The following is a 9114-nucleotide window of genomic DNA, read 5'->3' as shown; positions in this document are numbered from 1 at the left end:
CTTAATATACTAAGAATGAAAAAACCCAGGATTGTGCAATCAGGTGGAGAGACAGGTAAGTAAGCAACTAATAAAATCAGGCAGAATGATGTAATTGGTAAATATATAATCAGATTGTGTCACTCTTCCCCTTACGATGTTCCCACGGCTCTCTCAGAAGACAACAAAAAGCAAGAAAACACCCTAATGTCTTACCCAGATTTACAAAATCCCCCCGTTATCTGGATCCTGCCTACCTCTCAAATTTCTTCTATGTCTCTCTCCCCTGCTACAGGGCTCCAGCCATTTGGGGTTCTTTCAAATGTATCCCCATATTAGGACTTTTTCCCTAGTGGTACCCTCTGCCTAGATCTCCATTCCTTTACCCCACCAGTTTCAGATTTCTCTTTTTCTTTTGGACCCTCTTTAACTGTCACCTTCTCAGACATCCTTCTGGTCCCTCTGTCTAAAGTAGCCAACCCATCACTCTATTACACTATTTCAGTTCTCTGTGCAGCATTTCTTACCTTGTTGCCCTTGATTGTGTGTGTGTTGTCCATCCTTCCTTTCCCTTGTACTGTTCAATAGAACTTTCCATGATGATGGAGTTATCATAGCATATGGATGTTGTGCAATATAGTAGCTGTTAACCACATCTGACTACTGAGCACTTGAAATGCAGCAAGTACAACTTAGAAGTTAAAAATAATTAACTTAATTTTATTTAATTAACTTAAATTTAAATAGCCACACATGGCTATGGTCTTGAAAAGTACTCAATTCTAGACCATAAACTCCTCTAAGATAGAGCTCCTCCATTTTGTTCTCTGTTATACTCCTGAAACACTGTAAGGGAGCCAATTAGCATTGATTAAATAAAGTAATGGAAGCATGAAGGTATGGAGGGAGATCATTCATTGACAGGGGAGGGTGGGAAGGTGATGCAGGGAGTGGCAGAAAAATCCCTTAAAAAAGTGACATGTGAGATTCATCATTGGAAAATGGGGGAAGGAGCAGAGGGTGTTTTAAGTGGAATAAATAATGAGCAAGAGCCAGAACAGGGACATAAAACCAAGGCTCTGAGATGTTGATTATGTATTATTTTGTAGGACTGAATTTTCTAGCAAGTCCATCTCCTATGACAGCCTCTATTGTGTCCTATTGTGTCCTAAAGGCTCCCAAACAGCATAGTGGTTTGTCTGTTTGTTTGTTTGTTTAATTTGACCTACATAACCTCCATGAATCACTACTCTTTAGTGCCAAATTTGTGACCCCTTGAAAGATACATCTCAAGTTGAGGGTTAAGGTTCAATGGGCAACAATGTTCAGGGACCAGACATGAATTCCCAGCTGCTTACTCTACCCGAGAAGGAGCACCACTGCAGGTGCATAGAAGTGACAAGACCAGGCTTACCTTTGATAAGGACTCTGTAGCTGCTGGGTTGAGAAGCATGAGGACCTGTCAGGAGTGCGGTATGTCAGAAGACGGGAAGGGATGGTAGTGGGCAGTTCAGGCTCTGGATGTTTACACAGTAGAGCAACCAGGATTTTCTACAGGATATGAGGTGCAGGAGCTTAAACATGACTCCAGGGGATTTTGGCCTGAAACAACTGGAAGAACTGGAAGTGCCACCACCTGAGATAGGGAAGCTGCATGTGACACAGATTTGGGAGGAAATAGTCTGGATTTTGAAAGTGTTGGGTTTCAGGTGGAGGCTGTTGAAGTTCAGGAGAGAGATCTAGAATGAAGATAAGTATTTGGGGGGTGCCAGTGTGGCTCAGTCAGTTAAGCGTCCGACTTCAGCTCCCATCATGATCTCATGGATGGTGGGTTCGAACCACGCATCGGGATCTGTGCTAACAGCTCAGAGCCTAGAGCCTGTTTCAGATTCTGTGTCTTCCTCTCTCTCTGCTCTTCCCCTGCTTATGCTCTGTCTGTCTGTCTCTCTCTCTCTCTCTCTCACAAATGAATAAACATTTTTAAAAAATTTTAAAACAAAGATAAATATTTGGGAGTCACTGGTATAGAAATGGTATTTTCAAATCATGCACCTAGAGATATTCAATCAAAAGGAATGCTTGTGGCTAAGGACTAGGCTCGGGGGCATCCCACAGATGGTTGAAATAGAAGAGATGCCAGCACACAAAGAGAAGCAGACCAAGGAGGCAAGAGGAAAAGAAAAAACTAAATGGGATTCTGGAAGTCACGTAAAACAAATTCGTCCACTGAAGAGGCGATCATCATGAATCAAATGTTGCAAAGGCAAGGAATGAGATTTGTCTAAAGGACTGTACAACCTAATGACCTTGACAAAAGCAGTTGTGGTGAAGAGTACTTAAGTGATTATTTACTTTCCCTATGTACATTACACTTCAGAAAGAAACGTTTACAAAGAAAGGGAAAATCAAGAGAGAAATTGGAGACAGGCACTCTTTAAAGGAGTTTTATAGGGAAAAATAAATGGAAAATGGAGTTGGAGAGTAGGTTCAAGAAAGATTTTTTAAGATGATCAAAATAGCAGTATGTTTGTATGATCCGGAGATGATCCAGAGGAGAAATAAAAATTGATTTAAGAGAGGGAAGATTTGTGGAGTAATGGAGGAATAAAATCCAGTGCCTAATTAGGGGATTTTGTTTTAGACATGACCAGGGGAGCACATCAGCAAGAGAAAATGGGACTAATGTAGGACCATCAGGCAGCATTAAAGTGCCACTGAAGGTAGGGGTCATGAAAGTGAGAACAGCCCAAGACGCTGATGCTATTCTCCAGCTACCTGCAGGCACAGGCTACGGGGGAGGAATAGGAGACTCCACAGTGGAGTATGGCCACATCTCTCTCTAAATAACCTAATCAGGGGCTGGGTCGCTCAGTTGGTTGAGCGTCCAGCTCTTGATTTCGGCTCAGGTCCTGATCTCATGGTTCATGGGATAGAGCACAATGTCCACCCCTGTGCTTGACAGGGTGGAGTCTGCTTGGGATCCTCTCTTTCTCCCTCTTTCTGCCCCTCCCTTGTTTGTGCATGCTCTCTCTCTTTCAAAATAAAAAATAAATATTTCAAAAAATAATCTAATCAAGTATCTGCTCTACCATAAAAGCATTCAATGGCTTCCCAATGCCAAAGTCCAGACTCTGAAAGCTGCCCACCTTCCCCACCTTTCCCACCTTCCCCAAGTGAGCACACCCTTCCACCCCAAGCCTCACAAAACACCAACCAAATTTAACCATTTTTACCTGCTAACCTTTGTAACCCCAATAGCTTCTTTTTTATTTTTAAGTAATATCACACCCAACATGGGGGGTCAAACTTGCAACCCCAAGATTAAGAGTTGCATACTCTACCGACAGAGCCAGCCAGGTGCCCCGTAAGCCCAGAAGAGACCATCACGAAACCTGCAAAAGTCCGAAGCCAATACTAAGCTCCTCCTTTATGAACATTACACTTATACAACTAGTTATCTTTTACAATTTACAAGTATTTTTATTTTACAAATCACAGAAGTCAAGAAGCCAAAGGGCTAACGTAACTATGCTCTAGACACACATACTCCCATTTTCATAATATCATATTATACCCATTTCACAGACGAGGAGAGGCTCAGCAAAAATATGTGTTGACTCTAAGGTCACACAGTCTTCAAACAAGCCTAAATAAATATGGCTTCCTCCAAAGGTACACTCTTTTTCTGGCTGATGTTGTGCAGGAAAAGTGTAAACAACTCAGACATACAAGTCCATGATCCTATTTAAATAAGAATCTACCTCCCCAAAGCTCCAAATATTTGTCCAGTTTTATGCAAGTTTCCCCTAATTCCTGTTGGCTCAGTCATCACTGTCCTAATACCCCATGTGATACTTCTGGTTTCTAGAGGACTTACATTCGGACAAGTTAAGAGGTAGTTTTTCAGCTCCTCTGATGTTGTTACTAATCCTCCCTCAAAGGTTTTTATGGGTAAAGACAACTTTCTCCCAGCATCCATTCATCTCTTTGCCACACCCTTACATAAGAATAGTGGCAGGTATCTTTGAAAGTCAAATTTCTCCAGTCTGACAATCTTTTTTGCTGGATTTGGTCTATTTACTAACTGAAATAGATTATAAGGAGATGTTAGTGAGCTGGAACTCAGCTCTGTTTTGGTTCTCTGCTGGGATGTTTTTAAAAGATTCATCACGGGGCACCTAGGTGGCTCAGTCATTTAAGCATCTGACTTCAGCTCAGGTCATGATCTCATGGTTCATGAATTTGAGCTCCACATTGGGCTCTGTGCTGACAGCTCACAGCCTGGAGCCTGCTTCAGATTCTGTGTCTCCCTCTCTCTCTGCTCTTTCCCTGCTTTCTCTCTCTCTCTCTCTCTCTCTCTCTCTCTCTGTCTGTCTCTCTGTCTGTCTCTCTCTCTCTCTCTCAGAAATACATAAACATTAAAAAATAAAAATAAAAGATTCAGCACAGATCTTGATTTTAGGTAAGGCTTCAAGCCTGAAAAGTCATATAGACTTTGATACTGCTTACACATGATGGGACCTTAAACAGGGGCCAAACCTCTCAATTTATAGAGAAATAAAGCAAAGAAGAAAAAGAGGAAGAGTGCAGGACCTGTACACGTCACTCAGGACAGATGCAGAAGTGAAAGCCAGCTTCACCTACTCGACTATTCTTATCACTCAACAAATGTTATCTCACCAAGTCTTTATTGAGTACCCCATGCTAAACATGGAACATTCTAATCACATAAAGCAAATCTGCAATCTCTGCCCTTGGAAGTTTAGGAAGACAAGCTGTCACCTTTAATAAGAAAGCAGTAGAGCTCTACTATGCTCCACTAGAATTTATAATTACATGTCAATTGAGACCCAGAGTTTTAAAGTTGTGTATGACAAGGATGTCAGAAAGCTGGATGCAAGCCAAGCCCTGGCTCACACAGCTAGAGGGCACTATTTGTATAAAGCAGAATGTTTCCCCAAGAAATTAAGAGACTATGGGTCCTTTTCTTTTCCCCCTGAAACTAAAACAAGGTTGCCTACTTAATGACATCACAGATGTTTTTGGATTAAAACTTTTCAGTTTTAACCTGTAACTTTCTGCATTACCACATGATTGTGATACATTTCATCCACATCCATTTTAGGAAAGAAGGGGAGTCAAAGACACTTGACGGCATTGGGCTTTTATCAGATAGGGTACTATTTACTATTTATTAGGGTACTTTTCTAAAGGATTCTATTCTCCCAAACCAAGACTATTGCAGGACTTGCACACCTGGTTAAACTGCCTGTGTGTGCTGGTAGCAATGAGATAAAATATACACTGAGTTCGATCAAAACCCTTGGCAGGCACTGCGTTGGTGGTGGGGATTGAGACTTTAAACAGTGTCGATAAAACCCTCTGCTTATTAATGATATACTTTGAGAAAGTGTCAAAATTTTGTTGGGAACTGTTTCCAAGAAATGCTAAATGAAAAAAAAAATTACACAACAATCTATTTTATAGAAACCCATTTTGTAAAATCCCCATGATAAAATGACAACAACAAACTTACATGCATGCGTATCTACATGGCAAAGTCATGGCAAAGGGGTTGGGAATACCCATCCAACACCTTCAGAATGTCCTCTCTGGTAGGGGGACAAGCAGAGGCAAGGGGGCCTTTCAGTTTAAGAATATGTTTGTATCATTTCAGTATCTTAAAACAAGAATGTACCATGTACTGTTTATATAATGTATGTAAAATATTTTAACTAAAGAAAAAAATAAGAAAATCAGGCAAGTCCTCAAACCGCATGTTCTTACAAAAGCAGAAGTCTTGTACATTCTGCTATATTTTTCACAACCTAATTACAACCACCTTTTTCCTTATCCCAGATGGAAAAAAAAAAAAAAGCAGCTGAACTTGCCTCAAGCCACATTCAGACATCACCAAGCACCTAGAAAAATGGCCGATTATGAAATAATGTTTTAATTAATATTCAAGTGCTTATACTGTAAGGCACATGTTTTTTTCTGCAAAATAGAAAATATATCAAGTCACTATGTGTTTAGTTGGGGGTCTGCTGTTAGACTCTATGACACCTGTACCACTTCATGCATTCACCCAATTAATATTTATTGAGCACCTGCCATGTGCCAGGCCATCTTTATTCTATGAGAGTCATTTAGAATTTTATAGAGTTAAATTAAGGAAGGGGTAAGGACAAGGAATAGTATTCCCAGCAAAGAGGAAACAAATGAAGACAGCACCAAAAAATGCAAAAAATGCTTTGCTGTACTATTTGGAATCTAGTATGCAGGTCTACTAGGTGCTTACTATCTTTTATTGTAGTCAGTTGCTTGGCTATGAGGCTTTCCTGATGGACAAATACTTACAAATCTGTGTTTCTATGGTACCTGTATCATGGCTTGAGTTTGCATATAGCAGGCATGTATTCAGTCTGTCAGTCGACAAATTCTTATTTAGTATCCACTCTGAGCCAAGTATTGTACTAGGCATCTGGGATATGAAATGAAGGGTAGAGTACTTTATAGTTGGGTATTGGGGAAGGCAAATCACATGGAAATAAAAGCAAATAAATAGAATTTCCAACTCAAATAAACTATGCAGGAAATATACTAGACTAAAGCTAGGCAGGTTGGTACTTCAGAGTGGGTGGTCAGGGATGCTCATGACACTTAACCCACAAAAAATTAAAAAGACAGCTCTGCAAATGGTCTGCGAGAAGTACCCCAAACAGACAGATCAGCTCCATCGAAAAGGTACCAGAACCAGGAAGAACTTAGTTTGTTCTGGAATCGGAAAGGAGAGCAGCATGGCTGAAATAGAGTGAATAAGAAAACGTTGGGGAAGTCAGAAAAAATCCAGTCCCGTGGGAAGTTGTTGAAAGGTTTTAAATAACAAAGCAATTGAACCTGGTTGATGACTTTAAAAAAGAAACTGCTTTGGCTGCTGTGTAAGGAGAATGGATTCTGAGGAGAGCAAAAGTGAAATGGGGGGTACCAATAGGAGGGTATTCCTTAGATGGATGAGTGGGTGCATGGATGGAATGAAGGAAGGAAGGAAGGAAGGGAAGGAGGGAGGAAGAAAGGAAGGAAATTAATGAGTAAATAAATAATAACTGTGATTAAAAAGGAGCAAGGCCTATGAGAGTCACATGGCCTATGTATTTTTAGCTTAAACTGGTTCTTAAGTCAAATTCCAAAAAACCAAAAATTACTTTGAGATAAAGGAACGTTGTTGGAGTAAATAGTTTTCTAAAATGACTGCCTTGAGAAAGATAATATTCATTTAGCAATACGATGACTGGCATATCTATTTAAAAATATACTGTTTTATAATCATAATACTTGAAATACAATCACATCTTTTGATCCTACAATTCCATATCTAGAATTCTATGCCTTGAAGCTGCATAAATACACATAGGTTTTTGTATGAAGAATGTTCCTTGCAGCCTTGTTTGAAATGGAAAAAAAAAAAAAGGCCCTAAATATAGATGCATAGGGAAGGGATTTAATAGATTATGCACATGTGTTCTACTTAATACTACTCAGTTATCTAGGTGAACGTTGTTGTCCCATATAATCTGACATGGACAGATGGCCTTCTACAAATAGTGGGAAAACTAAATTACAATGTACATCTTTGTGTGTGTATGAGAGAGAATAGGAAATGGTCCAGACCTGTACCAGTACTGTAGACACTGGCCACATGTGGCTAAAGAGCACTTAAAATGTGACTAGTCAGAATTGAGATGTGCTCTAAATATAAAATACTCACTGGATTTTGAAGCATAAAATGGGGGGGGGGGAAGGAACTCATTAATGATATTTATATTTATTCTACATTAAAATGACAATACTTTAAATGACTGGGCTTAAAAAAAATCTATTAAAAATTACTTTCACCTGTTTCTTCTTATTTTGTAAATGTGGCTAGTAGAAAAATTTAAATTACCTGTATAGCTTTCATTGCATTTCTACTAGATGGTGCTGGTGGAAAAGAATGAAGCAAAAACACTGATTATTCCTGGGGAATGAGATTGGGGAGAAATTTTGATAAGGAGGACAGGGAATAGGGACATTCACCTTTAACCTAAACTCTATTATATTTTTCAAAAAGAATTTAACTTCAAATAGTAAAAATCAATAACAGAATAACAAGCAAAGTCTGTAGTTCACAGTATTTTTCCATGTTAATGTCTTGGTCTGGACAAACATACCATGGTTATGTAAGTTGTTAACATTAGCAGAAACTGGTGACTACAGGAACCCTGTATTATCGTTGCAGTTTTTCTGTAAATCTTAAAGTATTTCAAAATAAAAAGATAAAAAACAATAATAAGGGAGGGGCGCCTGGGTGGCTCAGTCAGTTGAGCGTCCAACTTTGGCTCAGGTCATGATCTCACCCTTTGTGAGTTGAAGCCCCACGTCTGGCTCTGTGCTGACAGCTCAGAGCCTGGAGCCTGCTTCGGATTCTATGTGTGTCTCTCTCTCTGCCCTTCCCCCACTCATGCTCTGTCTGTCTGTCTCTCAAAAATAAACATTTAAAAAAAATAATAGGGGTGCCTGGGTGGCTCAATTGGTTAAGCATCTGACTTCAGCTCAGGTCATGATCTCACAGTTCATGAGTTCAAGCCCAGTGTGGGACTCTGTGATGACAGCTCAGAACCTGGAGCCTGCTTCACATTCTGTGTCTCCTCTCTCTTTGCCCCTTCCCCACTCACACTCTGTCTCTTTCTCTCTCAAAAATGAATAAACATCAGGTGCCTGGGTGGCTCAGCCCGTTGAGTGTCCGACTTTGGCTCAGGTCATAATCTCGCAGTTTGTGAGTTCGAGCCCTGCGTCGGGCTCTGTGCTGACAGCTCAGAGCCTGGAGCCTTCTTCACATTCTGTGTCTCCCTCTCTCACTGCCCCTCCCCTGCTCACACTCTGTCTCTCTCTCTCTCTCTGAAATAAATAATAAACATTAATAATAATAACAATAATAATGGAAAAAAGCAATCTAACAAGATGTGTGTCTTCTGCTTCATAGAGATTCTTACTTAGTCTCAATATACTGTAAGGTAATTAGCTCCAAATTGTATGTCCCAGCCAGAGTGCCCCTCGTAAACTCATTTCCTTCAAGTAAGGCAGCTAGGATAGCTG

Source organism: Panthera uncia, assembly GCF_023721935.1.
Source record: "Panthera uncia isolate 11264 chromosome A1 unlocalized genomic scaffold, Puncia_PCG_1.0 HiC_scaffold_17, whole genome shotgun sequence".
NCBI classification, from domain to species: Eukaryota; Metazoa; Chordata; class Mammalia; order Carnivora; family Felidae; genus Panthera; species Panthera uncia.
The sequence above is the reverse complement of the archived record's forward strand: the minus strand, read 5'-3'. Positions refer to the sequence as shown.